The 14,466-nt window shown below is 39.9% G+C and overlaps 1 protein-coding gene across 1 annotated transcript in view; it reads left to right on the top strand.

Moving 5' to 3' along the window:
* SLC30A7 (solute carrier family 30 member 7) overlaps positions 1 to 14,466 on the top strand; it is a 615,874-nt gene that overhangs the window by 449,515 nt on the left and 151,893 nt on the right. The gene's annotated exons all lie outside the window — the stretch shown is intronic.

Raw genomic sequence — 14,466 nt, 5'->3', positions numbered from 1 at the left:
ATCTTTTTCCCAAGAGTTGCTGGTGGGTTCAAACCACTGACCATTCGTTAGCAGTGGAGCACTTAACCACTGCACCACCAGGGTTCTTTAGACTTGCATTTAGTTCAGTTTTGACAATACTTTACAAGAGCAGGAAAGAAGAAAAAATTTGGGTTACGTTGAAGATATTTTCCCCAATATCTCTTGCTTCCTATGCTTTCTTCTCAGATTCAGACTCAAGTGATCCTGTTTTTCTCATGCTCTATTTCATCCCATTGAGGACTGAGGGACTAAAAATTAGATTTAGCTCTTGGCATAGCCATTAGCAAAAGCCAAGTGTGAGTTGCAGATGCGATTGAACAGATATTGCTGCATTGAGTTTTATGGAACCAACTTCTTGTACCCAATCAGCATATCTGTTAATAATGGATAAACACATTACGTTAAATTCATACAATGAAATTCAACTACTCAGCAATATAAAGGAACTACTACTGATTCATGCAACAACTTGCACGAATCTCAAAACCGTTATGTTGAGCAAAAGAAGCGCACTGTATGATTAAATTTATATGCCATTCAAGAACAAACAAAACTAATTTATGGGGATAGAGATCAGAACAGTGGTTGTCTGGGGGATGGGGAGGGTGGGGAATAAACTGGAAAGGAACGTGAGGGAACTTTCTAGGTTGTCGGCAAAGCTCTATGTCTTAATTAGGATGTTAGTTACTCAGGCATATACATTTGTTAAAACATTCAACTGTATTCTTAAGATCCGTGAAATTAAAAAGAAAAATGAATATGGTAGACTTCCACTTCTGAGAATGAGGGGACTCATACTCTCTGTGACGTAGGACAAAGTTCCAAGGAGTTGGGTAGAATGTGGCAAAAGTCCCAAGAAAGCATATGCTCATTTAGTATTCTCCCATGCCCTAGAACCAAAACATTAAAATGCTAAATAACTGTGATCTGATGACACTCTCTTTGCTTCTATAGGATGAGAGTTTGGCTTAGTATTTGTAATCCCTGAAGAATTTCTGTGACTTGGAAGAGTCTAAGAATGTAATGAAACTGTCACGATAAAAGTTATTGACAGTCAGATTTCAAAGTCAGGAATATATGGTGAGCTGTAAATAGCCTTATGAAGAATTTAGCTTCATGAACTGGCAAGGACACTGAAAGATAGTAGTACTGGAAGCACACCAACTGCAGTGTGCCAAACCATTTCTTACCATGGCCACCTGTCAAACCTACAAAAGGGATTCAGTCAGATAATGACGCTTGCCCTAGGCGTAAGCATTGCATTGCAACAGGAGTAAATGGGCGGAGACACAAAAGAAATGGAAGACAGGCTTGAGCTCTTGGAGTCTCCGTAAGCTTGTTGTAACCTAGATGTGTTGTTTGCCTGCACTCAGCCCTAAGGGTTCTTTCCTGCAGCCAGCTCTGGGAGCACTAGGGCAGAGGTGAAGAAGTGCCTCAGGTGCTGCAGTGATTCTGGAACAAGCAGTTTAGATACAACGGCGGGACAGGAACAGAAGAAAGAAGGGCAGTGCTAGCAGGGCTGCATGGGAGGTAGTTGTTTATCTGCTTCCCTAGAGCTCTAATCCTGTTATTGCTCTTCTTTCTGCTGACTTATTGATAACAGGGTAGAAAGAACAACCATGGAAGAAGCATTGGTGTGGCTTGTCCTTCCTACTTCCACCTCTCTTGAGTGATCTACCCATTCATTCACCCATCCATTCAACAAGAATGCTTGATCCATGCTTTATGCTATGAACACAGGAGTGGAAGATAAACAAGGTCCCTGTCCTCACAGAGCTTACAGGATTTGTTTCTGCTGCCCTGGTGCTTCAATGGCTCTTTTCATTTGAGGTCCCAGGAGCCTGATATGACAAAAAAAGTTATTTTTATTTATGAATTTGCTCATTGTTGTACACTTTAATGTACGGAGTTCTTAGTGCAAAACACATTTATTTAATGATGTGATTCATGTGGGCAGCATTTAATCTTTAGCTTTTGTTTAACTAATATCTCTAAAAAAAATAACTTAAAATTCTACGGTGGAGAACTACCATTTAGATTTCAATGGAGTAAAGGTCTTTAGGTGATTGGATGTGATTGTAAATATCTGTATTCTATTATTCAGGTTGTTCTAGACTCCATGTGATAAAGAAGCAAGCAGGGGAAATCATAGCATTTAACATTGTTGGTAGTTTCTATTTCACCTCAGTTCGTGCTTTTCTTTCTAGAGAACTACTGTGAATTGTGCTGGGTTGAGCCACTTGATCTAAAATGTGCAAACAAAGTCTACATTTGAGTAACTCTTAGATGGTGCCTTTACTCCAATGGGATGGAAAGAAAAGAAGACAAATAGGTACAACTCAAGTGGAGACATGATATATGTCTTTAATTACCAGTGTCATGTAAGAGCAAATTCAGGTTTGCTATATATATATTTTTTTTAATACAGTGGAAGAAGAAAATTTAATGGTGAGCTATCTCAAGTCCTCGAGACTAGTGAGAGAAGCCTAGGTAGGTCTTTTTTATGTGGCATGTTCAGTTACTACTTGATGCCAGGGAGCTTGGGTTAACTTCCTGAGGAGCCCAAGAATGTTTTGCCCCCATTGTATACACCAGCTCTCCTGAACCCATGCTAGCCCTCTCACATCCGTTGCCATTTTAATGAGGAAGAACCTCAAAAGTGACAATAGCTCACACACCCTCTCATCATTACCCAGGCTACCCCTCAAAGCATAGGGTCTACTGGTGGGAGGATTAGTAGCTGCATTTTTTTCGTACAAAGGAAAACATACTTATTACTAATTTCAGTGTTTCATTTGTGCCTGTCTAGACACTCGAAGGAAAAACAAATTTAGGTCAACAGTAAAGCTATGTTTTAAAATAGAAGACTTGTGCTAAATCTTGGGTAAAGACATTAACTATCACACACATGGAGAGTCTTCACTCGCCCAGCCTCTGCAGATCTTCTGCGCCACCAGAAATAGTGGTTAGCTCTCACATGCTGTTCTGCTTTAGTGAGCTTCATGTGGCCACCTGCAGAAATAGCTCTTGGTTTCTCTTCCTCGTCTAGATGCCAGTCAGAGAGGTGTTTAGAAAAACACAGATTTTCATATTCCCATTCACACGTGCAAAGTGAATTAGGGCATCAAAGAATTACCTAGATTGTTACGTGTATAAAACCCTTTGCCTCGATTATCTGAATATTTCATGTCAACATCTTTCCTAGCTGGACTGTTGAGCTATAATAGGCACCATAATAGGAGATGCAAAACTATAAGGGATTTGGAAGACACACCCACAAGGACTTTCTAATTTAAAAGGGCAAAAGACCCGACGTTAATACATCTTGAAAAGCAAGTTTACATACATCATTTCATTTTATGTGTTCAATTTATTAACTATTTTTTCAAAACTGTGTTCTTTTGGCATTTTATGCTGTTTCTTTTCATAATTAGTGATTTTTAATTAGCTAAAATTGAAACGAGGTTAAGTAATTTAAACATCTGATGATTTGTGTCAAATGGATTTCCGCTCTCTATTCATTTTCTAGAGAACTCAGTAGAAGCCAATTTAGTTACTGAATTTGTTACCAAGGAAAAGGCAAAGGGACTATCTAGATTGAACTATCCTATTTGATCCTTAAAGGAAGAAGCCTTGATGGTATAAAGGTTCAGCGCTTGGCTGCTAACAGAAAGGTTGGTGGTTTGAGCCCACTAGTGGATTCAAGGGAGAAAAGACCTCGTGATCTACTCTCATAAAGATTTACCAAAAAAAAAAAAAAACCAAACCCAGTGCTGTCAATTCTGACTCATAGTCCATAGAGTTTCCTAAGAGCACCTGCTGGATTTGAACTGCTGACCCTGTGGTTAGCAGCCATAGCATTTAACCACTACACCACCGGGGTTTCCCATAAAGATTTACAGCCTAGGAAACCCTATGGGGCAGTTCTACTTTGTCTTATAGGGTCACTATCAGTGAGAATCAACTCAACAGCCCACAACGCACACAGGCTGAGAGGGGTCCTGTAGGGGCAGGAGCTGTGTTGAGCCTTAAGCGGCTTGTAGATGAGGAGGCTTTGAGTTCTAAGGTTGCTTTTAGTATCATCTGAGTTTTCCATTTGATCTATAAAAAGGCCAGTGTTGAGCAGTCTCAGAAAGTCAAAATTAAGTGCTAATCAAGGCACTTAGGTATATATCTGGAGTTTTTGTGTTAAAATCGGAATGTTCATAGCAGCTAACTACTGGAGGCTTGGTAGTGTGGGAAGCTGTCTGCCTAAATACACAACAAATTTCTCACTAGAGGGGAAAAAAAAAAAAAAAAAAACTCCTCAATCTTTTGTTTGCCTCTGCAAAAAAAGAATGCATAAACTAACTAGTTCCTCCTAAAGTGAATACTCAGAATAAATGCATTAATTAATGCAGTGCTCATCATTGGTTGAAAAACTGCCCTATTTTTACTTAAGGAATGGACAAGTATTTTTCTTTGTGTTTTTAAAATATGCTTTCTTGATCTTTGAATAGGTGGCTTTTTGAGAAGCATTATGTGATTTTTCTAATTCTCTAAAAGCCAGATTCTGTTATAAGAAACAATTCTTTATACATTTTTTTTTTTCTGATGAATAGAATTAAACTCATGGAGAATTTGGGGGAAGTAAACATTGAAGAGGAAAACACAGACAGATGAGTTTCATTGAAAAATTGCACACTGATCAAATTGTATGATTCCTTCTCTGGTTAGGGCAGTTTTCAGGATACTCCAGCTGTCTCTTGTCATGTCAGGGTTGAGCCTGGCCCTGCTGGTAATGTCATTTGTTGTTTACAGAATTTTGACTCTTACGGAATTATGTATCTGTGTTACCACAGGCGTTTCACTTGAGACTTTGAGATCCATTATCAAATAAAAATTCACTGGCAACTAGCAGGAAACTTCCATGTGAAGCAAAGGAATTGGAACATTTTTGTATTGTTAAAAGTACTTTTACTTCTCCTTAACTTTCGTTTAAATCTATTTGAAGAAAAAAAGAGGAAAAAGAGCAATTTGTATTCCATACAAAAGAAGTCTTTGACATCAGAGATTAGTTTCTCTGTGTTATAAACTCTCTACATTCTTTATATATCACTCCATGAACTTTTCTGTACTTTGGAGGAACTTCATAGCGTTTAACTCTTATTTCAGAGGCTGTAACTTTGTGGCTAAAGCAAATAAAGTTGGCAGCATCATTTCCCCTTTCTAGATCCCTTGTTTGGTAAATTGAAGGAGGAACGTGAATTGAAGGAGCAAATGTGTTACCCATATTTTTGAGTTGGCAGGGTAGCCCTGGAATTTGTAGTTGCGTACATGAACAGTCCCTTAGGACAGACAGCATGCCCATTTAATGGCTCTCACTAGGAGTGATTAACAGCTCAGTGCAGAGTTTTGCTTTTCACTTCTGAGAGAATGAAGGGGCCCTGCCAAGGTTCAGAAAAGGACAACAGAGCACAGCTCTTTAATGGGATGAACTTGCGTAAAAGTCTAAGTGCAAGAAGCCCTTCCCCAAAGTAAAACCTGATTCAGGTGCTGACAACCATCATATACCAGGAAACAGCACTATACAGTAACTACAGTAATTCCACTGATAGGAGCCAAGTTACAGGCTTTGGGGGCAATTAGGATCTATCTCTGTGTTTATAGTGTTCTCCATGGAAGTGGATATATTTTTACTGAAGCGAATTGGCCATCTACAGAGTATTACTTTAAGGCAGCACTGTCTGAATTCAGCTTTGAGCAGGCTGAAATATCCTTTTATACTTTGGAAATGCCTCCACGTATTTGTTGGCTAATTAACATGTCAGTTACATGACATTTTATATAGTATGCAAGGCAGAGCAGTTAAAAAGCAGTTGCCATATTAAAACAGTGCTTCTGGCCTGGCCCTAATTCCTTGTCAGAGTGTTACAAGGACCTCCAGCATGTTTACTACAGTGCTGAGCTAGCTAGTGTTCTTCCATCTTTTGGATTTCAGAGGTCCCTAAGATAGGTCTACTGTTACATTAATTTTATGACTAAACGTCAAAGTAGCCACTTGAGATCCCAAGGCAGTTGCGTCCTGGCAGTTGTGAGGCTTTCAGAAGTTTTTCTAGTCTACTTAAAAAACCCAAAAAAGTTTTTTTTTTTTTTTTGAGATGTTCTGAATCAGTGATTGTACTGAAATACTCCTAGGAACCAGGCAGATAACTTTCTAGAGTGAAGCGGGCCAGGTAAGGACTGTGATAAACTTGAGAGTGAAGGTCATTTCAAGAGGGAAGGTTCTCCCCAATCTAGTCTTTGTTGTCAGCTGAGAATGTGAGCCCAGTGTTGTCAGATATTCTAAGGAGAGCCTGAAAATATGGGTTTTGATGTGTGATCTCCTGATTTTTAAATGACCCAGGAACATCTTAGGAGAAAGGCCTGCTGACCTACTTCTGAAAAATCAGCCACTGGAAAATCTATGGAGCAAGTTCTACTCTGACACTCACGTGGTTGCCATGAGCTGGAGTCAACTAGTTCAATTAAAAAAATAGTTTACATGGTTAAATGAGATATGGCGGTAGCTACAATGGCCCTGGGCTCCTATTTTACTAAGTACTTGATTTAAATTGAACAGCTGAGCTTTCAGGAGCTGAGCTACTCACCTGGAGGCCTACCAGCAGGGGGAAGTCAGTCCCATATTGGGGCAGTCTTCTTTGGGGCCTGGGATGTGATGGAAGTAGGTAGAGTCGGGGACCAAGCCAGCTCAGGCTCTGGGACTAGCAGTTGGGGAGGTTTCTTGGTTGGCACGCCAGATTGGAGGCTCTTGTATATCTGGAGGGAACTTCTCTAGCTCCTGGATTTCCACTCTATGCTCAGGGATACAAAAACCATGGCATTGCAACCTTCCTCCAAGGTGCTATCTTGTACAATGTAGTAGCATAATTAAAAAATTAGCCATATGCGTTGTATGCTACATGCTTTGCAAAAGTTAGTTCTCTCCTACATCCTCCCTTTCTAAAATTCTTTCAAAAATTAAAAACTATGAAACATGTATTAGCAAGTCTGACATTCCCAAATAGCTATACACGACAATCTTGTGAAGTGTGTATCATTACCCGTTCCCTGCAGATGAAGAAACTGAAGCTAATGAGGTTAAGTAACATTGCCTGAGCCATTTTTCAGTTAAGTGTGTATAGCAATCTTGTGAAATGTGTATCACTACCGGTCCCCTGCAGAAGAGGCAAATGAGGTTAAATAACATTCCCCAAGCCAGGTAAAGAGTGATCGATGAAGCTGGCCTTCCCTTTTTCATTATACAGTGAAACCAAGAAAACTTCCTTAGGCCTCCCCAAGTTTGTCACAGAGCCATTGAGTCGGAAGGACCTTAGAGATTATCATGTCTGTCTCACTTTAGAGATAAGTGACTTGCTCACAATAACAGAGACAAGACAGAAACCCATGCCTTCTAACTCCTAATCATTTCTATTTTCCTCGTACTATTTTGGAATCATAGTCATACTACCAAGAACAATGATGGAAAGTGAAATACTTGAGTTGCTGGTCATATTTCCATTTTTTATGTCTCCAAGCTTTGTTTCTTTTAGATTCAGCCCGATTTTCTTTAGGCCCATAGGCTATTGGCTCTTGCTAAATTTCATAAAGAGAATAAACGGAATGCAAGTCTTTGAAATTACAGTGGTTTTGCTTCTGCAGCAGTGTGAATGTCTGTTGAATTTAGAGGGAGCTGCAGATCAAAGCAGAAGGGCATGGCAAATGTTAATGTTGATGACGGTGTTTGACTAAACCAACCACCAGAGGGTAAAACACCATGCTATAATTTAAATAGATGGTAGGGCCTTTTGCGGTTTCTAACATCATTGGAAACCCAAGAAAGGACTTATTTCATGCAACTTGGTCTATTTTGTTGTTTATTTTGACTACACAAAGCTCAAGTGTTCTTTTGACGTTTGAAAGTGCTAATTTCAGTTAAAGTACTGATTACGGTTATAATTTTCCTTTTCTTCCCCCTTCCTTTTTCTGGGATTGAATTTTGATTTCCCGTACAGACTTTCTACTAACCTGTGATGGCTTTCTATCTGGAGAGCTATTAGCGTTCTAACTTAGACCTAGCAATTGCCACAGTATCAGTATTAATGTTTACTGTGTGATCATAGCAGCAGCAGAACTATTTTTTTTGCAGTAGGAGTCTGGTCACCACAGAGAACATCAGGATCATTCTTGGAATTGTGCCAGGATTCCAAAACTGAGGTGTGTGGCATGCCTAGGGTGGCTGGCTCAGGTGTAGGCCTGACTTCACTTTGTGACTTCTGCTTTTGCCTTCCTGAAAATGTAACCTTAACTTCTTCATATGCATATGATCTTGGGCCTCTGGTAGGGTGGAACCGGCAGATCTTTCCCTGCTCCCAATCATCTTGTGACCCTGTTGAGAGCACACACTTCCATAATTCTGTGAGTATACCCTTTAACCCATATATACTCTTCTAACCAATCCCAACCAGGACCCCACTTCGAGTTGTCCTGCCTCCTGCTTACCTAATCTTGCAACTTCCACTCAGGATGTTGTATTTTTAACTCATACATACATCTCTGTGACTTCACCATTTCGGGCATTTGGTTTCACTCTGTGAGAGCAAACGTGTCCTCGGTTCAAATTGTCTAGAACCTTCAATAAATGTCTTTGCCTTTATTTTTAACAGTATGTGTTCTGACTCGTTGACAGAATATAAAATGGGGGGGGGGCAGAAATATCATTGGAATTTCTTCCCCATGAAGAAATTGTAGGAGGAAATATACCTACAAATCACAGCAGGCAGTTTGGCCTTGGTCTGAATTCTGTCCACATCACCTACTCACTGGATAGATGTGTGACCCTGGAGACATTATCCAGCTTATCTGAGCTCATTTCCTTATGCTATAAAATAGCAACGTTAAAATAAAAATCATATTAAGCCAATAATAGAAACTGATTAAAGTTCATTAAATGCATGAATTGCAAATCGGGGTAATATTTCGACTAGAAAGTAAAGAATGTTCTGAAGATGAGAAGTCCCAAAATTCTTTTACCACATCTCATGGGCATTGCCATGGAAATTGGGGGAGGGAGGACCGTACACTGTTTATACAATAACAATTTACCCTAAAACACCGTTTCTAATTAGACCCTGGACTTCCTGAATCTCAAAACTGACTGCGCATAGATAATTCTCCAAAAGAGCCCGATGTTTACGGCAAAGCCGTCTCCGTTAAGCTGCGTACTAGGTTTTTGTTTGACTTAAAGGCGACTTCAGGAAATCAGTTTCTTCAGGGTTCAAGGTTCAAAAGGACACCTAAGGGCAAATGGCCTGGATGGGTCAACCTAATCCCATGGACTCCAGAAATCTGGATTCCAGGAGAATTAAAACGGTTTCTCAGCGATAGCAGAGAGTACTATCACAAAGGCTGTTGTGAGAAATAAGATTTAATATAAATGGATTTTATATTAATCGTTTTATAAATAGAATTTCAAAATAAATGTTATGCAATGCCTGGATCCTGATAGAAGCTCAATAAATATTCATCCTTTTATTCATTTAACACATACTGATGGAGCACGTACTATGCTCCAGGCACTAGTGACACAGCAGTGAACAGAACAGACCAACCCCCTGTCCATAGCCAGTTGCCTTTCTTTTCTTTCCCTCCCTCTCAGTCGCTGGATCCTCACCACTAAAGCCAGCCTGCAGAGAATGACTATTCCTGCTCTTGCGAAGAAGCCAGTCCTGTGGCAGTTCAGCCAGTCAACAATAATGTTTTGCACTTAGACTTCCTTTTTGGATGAAACCAAAGATAGAAAGTGTGATGGAATTGCAGAAAAATGAACTTTATTTAGTCTAACTATTTTTTCTTCCCTCCAAAGCCCTTACCTTCTGTTAGAGATGAGAATAATGTTAACTAAAGGCTTGATTTAAAATGTAGTCTGATTTAATAATTTAATCTGCTTAGAGAATGTTCTGCCTCCTTTGGATAAAAGCGCTCTGGCTTCCTATCCTCTTCCTCCTCTGCTTGCCTGGGGCGTGGGGGGAAGGGCTGAGGTTTATGCAACTTTGTGGTTATAGGGAGGAGTTAGCGTCCCCAGGGCTGTTGTCACTTGTACACTTGGTTCTGTTCACCCTGTAGGTGTTTGTGGATGAAGCCTGAGGGGTTGGGACCTGTGGTTGGTCCCTCTGGGCCTGGTCAAAGTCTGTAGTGCGATCTGGTTGACCTGCCCTCATTTCAGTTTCCCTGGTGTGGGAGGCCTGTCATCTAGCCCTGACCTCACCTGCTTCAGACAAACGAGAGATCCTTGCTGTTCTGGGTCCTCTCTACATTTCTCTGTCTGACCATGCTGCACTGCCCAGGGGCGGGTTTCGTCCCTAGCTTTGTATGGGAACGCACCATACACAACCATCTCATTCCAGAGCCCACGTGGAGTCTCTTCCAGAGTGACCCCGTTCTTCTGTCTTCTTCGCAAATCTTGCTTTCCTAATGCACTTTCCCCTACCTGGGCTGAACTCAGAAGGATGGTGGAGGGGAGATTAGAACAACTTTTTCGTCATTATCAGTTCTCCCTCTCTCACCTTGTCTGTCTGTCCTTTCACTCCTCACGATTCCCCACACTAAGAAAGGGCAGGTCTATCTTTCCACCATAGCTTCTTCCTGACGCCAGTCACCTGGCTAAAACTTACTAACAAGCAGTTTAGTTTTTCTTCAGTATTTTGATAGAATTCTTTATCTGAAGCCCCCTTGCCTGGTTGTTAAAATATAGCAGACCTCATAAAGGAGTTTAGTAAATCTCTTTCCTATTTTTGAATGACAGAAGAAGAAAATTACTTTTTCTCTCTCTTGTTTCTATAATAAATTCCAAAACCCCCTCTGGGCGAATAGTTGCCTAGGGCAGACCAGTGTGGAAGGTTTCTACTCAGGAGGCAAAAAAAGAAAAGCAGGTTAAGGATTTTAAATTTTACTCCTGTTAAAGAACCATGGCTGTTGCCTTGAAGGAGCTCATTGTTTATTGTTATTGTTAGGTGCTGTCCAGCCAGTTCCAGCCCTATGTACAACAGAACAAAACACTGCCCAGTCCTATACCATCCTCACAATTGTTGTTATGCTCGAGCCCATTGTTGCAGGCACTATGTCAGTCTATCTCGTTGAGGGTCTTTCTCTTTATAGCTGACCTCCACTTTACCAAGCATGATGTCCTTCTCCAGGGACTGATCCCTCCGGATAACATATCCAAATTATGTGAGACATAGTCTGGCCATCCTTGCTTTTAAGGAGCATTCTGGTCATACTTCTTCCAAAACAGATTTGTTCGTTCTTTTGGCAGTCCGTGGTATATTCAATATTCTTCGCCAACACCACAGTTAAAAGGCGTCAATTCTTCTTTGGTCTTCCTGATTCATTTTTCAGCTTTCCCATGCATATGAGGCTATTGAAAACACCATGGCTTGAGTCAGGTGCACCTTAGTCTTCAAGGTGACATTTTTGCTTTTCAACACTTTAAAAGGGTCCTTTGAGGCAGATTTGCCCAATGCAATACATCTTTTGATTTCTTGACTACTGCTTACATGGGTGTTGATTGTGGATTCAAGTAAAATGAAATCCTTGACAATTTCAATCTTTTCTACATTTATCATGATGTTGCTTATTGGTCCATTGCTAGGATTTTTGTTTTCTTTATGTGGAGTTGTAATCTGTAATGAAGGGTGTGATCTTTGATCTTCATCAGTGAGTTCTTCAAGTCCTCTTCACTTTCAGCAAGCAAGGTTGAGTCATCTGCGTAAGAAGGCTGTTAATGCATCTTCCTCCAATCTTGGTGTCCCGTTCTTCCTCATATAGTCCAGTTTCTGGGATTATTTGCTCAGCATACAGATTGAATAGGTATGGTGAATGTACATACCCCTGACGCACACCTTTCCTGACTTTAAACCACGCCGTATTCACTTTAAACCACGCCATATTCCCTTGTTCTGTTTGAATGACTGCCTCTTGATCTGTGTACAAGTTCCTTATGAGTACAATTAAGTGTTCTGGAATGCCCATTCTTTGCGATGTTATCCATAATTTGTTATGATCCACATAATTGAATGCCTTTGCATAGTCAATAAAACACAGGTAAACATCTTCCTAGTATTCTCTTCAGCCAGGATGCATCTGATATCAGCAACGATATCCCTGGTTCCACACCCTCTTCTGAATTCGGTTTCAATTTCTGGCAGTTCCCTGTTGATGTATTACTGCAGCTGCCTTTGAATGATATTCAGCAAAATTTTACTTGTGTGTGATATTAATGATATTGTTTGATAATTTCCACATTCAGTTGGATCACCTTTCTTGGGAATAGGCATAAATATTGTTCTCTTCCAGTTGGTTGGCCAGGACGCTGTCTTCCAAATTTCTTGGCATAGACAAGTGAGCACTTCCAGTGCTGCATCCATTTGTTAAAACATCTCAGTTGAGATTCTGTCAATTCCTGGAGCCTTGTTTTCCGCCAATGCTTTCAATACAGCTTGGACTTTTTCCTTCAGTACCATCATATGCTACCTCCTGAAATGGCTGAACAGTGGCCAACTCTTTTTGGTATACTGACTCTGTATTCCTTCCATCTGCTTTGATGTTTCCTGCGTCTTTTAATACTTTCCCTGTAGTATTCTTCACCATTGCAACTTGAGGCTTGAGTTTTTTCTTCAGTTCTTTCAGCTTGAGAAATGCTGAACATGTTCTTCCCTTTTGGTTTTCTATCTCCAGCTCTCTGCGTATGTCATTATATTCTTTACTTTGCCTTCTCGAACTGCCCTTTGAAATCTTCTATTCAGCTTTTTTACTTCATCATTTCTTCCATTAACTTTAGCTAATTTACATTCAAGAGCAAGTTTCAGAGTCTCTTCTGACATCCATTTTGGTCTTTTCTTTATTTCCTTTCTTTTCAATGACCTCTTTATTCGTGTATGATGTCTTTGATGTCATTCTACAACTTGTCTGACCTTTGGTCATGAGTGTTCAATGCATCAAGTCTATTCTTGAGATGGTCTCTAAATTTAGGTGGGATATGCTCAAGGTTGTACTTTGGTTCTTGTGGACTTGTTCTAATTTTCTTCAGTTTCAACCTGAGCTTGTATATGAGCAGTTGATGGTCTGTTCCACAGTCAGAACCCTGGCCTTGTTCTGACTGATGATATTGAGCTTTTCTACTGTCTCTTTCCACAGATATAGTTGACTTGATTCCTGTGTATTCCATCCAGTGAGGTCTAGTCACCTTTTATGTTGTTGAAAAAGGTATTTGCAATGAAGTAGTCATTGGTCTTGCAAAATTCTATCATGGGATCTCTGGCATCGTTTCTATCTCCATGCCATATTTTTCGACTACTGATCCTTCTTCTTTGTTCCCAGCTTTCACATTCCAGTCACCAGTAATTATGAATGCTTGCTGCTTGCATGTTCTATCAATTTCAGACTGCACAGCTATAGTACCCTAGTACTATGGTACCCTGACTATCCAGGTGACAGGACTGCATCAGGTGTTGGTGGCCCTAAGAACTTGGCTCCCTGTCTAATGATTTGCAATCGTTGGCAGATTTCATACTCTAAGTCAAACCTCTTCTTTAGAGAGTGTGCTCCTCACTTCCCGTATTATGAAAAGTGTCTCCCTTCCTCTTACTTTCAGTTATCCTCTTCTCTATTCTTAGTGATGGATCTTTCTTTCTCTCTTTCTTTCCTTTTCCAACTCAGGTTCAGATACAGACACGTGAATATATAAGTCCATATATACATTTACAATTTCGTGTCTCACCAGCTTTTTACTTGGGGCTCTGTCTTCTATCCTTTTATGTAAGTATTGATTCCTTAATGTACCAGTAATCACCGTTATACATTACTGAGTATCTATTGCATATTAGAGATTAGAAAGCTTGTTTTATATTGGTTCTTTCATTTAATCATTAGAATTCTCATTTTAGGTGGGAAGAAACTGAAACTAGAAGAAGTTAAAAGCAATTGTTCAAAGCTACAGAGCTAGTAAATGATATACCTGGAATCTGGACATAGCTTTCATTGACCTCAAAGCCTATTCCACTGAAGCATACTGTTCTGAACAAAAATTTAGACTTTTGATTAAAGATTTTATGAAAATTGAATTATATATTTTATAATAAACTTGAACATGAAACTCAAAAATTATTTTATTATGACTGGTCTTAAAACCCTTGCTTTTAAGGGAAGAATGGGGAACTCCTTTTCAGAGATGATTAATCTTTGATGCAATTCTATTAGAAGTGCTGACTAATGGTCTGATGACAGCTTATTTTGATCTCGGTGTCGGTAAAGAGGTCAGTACAAGCCAGGAAATGGGAAATGCTGCACAGATTTCAGCCACTTAAAATTGCTAACAGTGGAGGTCTCCATATTATTTTGTTTCTAACTTTTTTTCTGAGCTAATTTAAC

Source organism: Elephas maximus, chromosome 3, assembly GCF_024166365.1.
Source record: "Elephas maximus indicus isolate mEleMax1 chromosome 3, mEleMax1 primary haplotype, whole genome shotgun sequence".
NCBI classification, from domain to species: domain Eukaryota; kingdom Metazoa; phylum Chordata; class Mammalia; order Proboscidea; family Elephantidae; genus Elephas; species Elephas maximus.
This window is presented reverse-complemented; position numbering and strand designations above follow the sequence as displayed.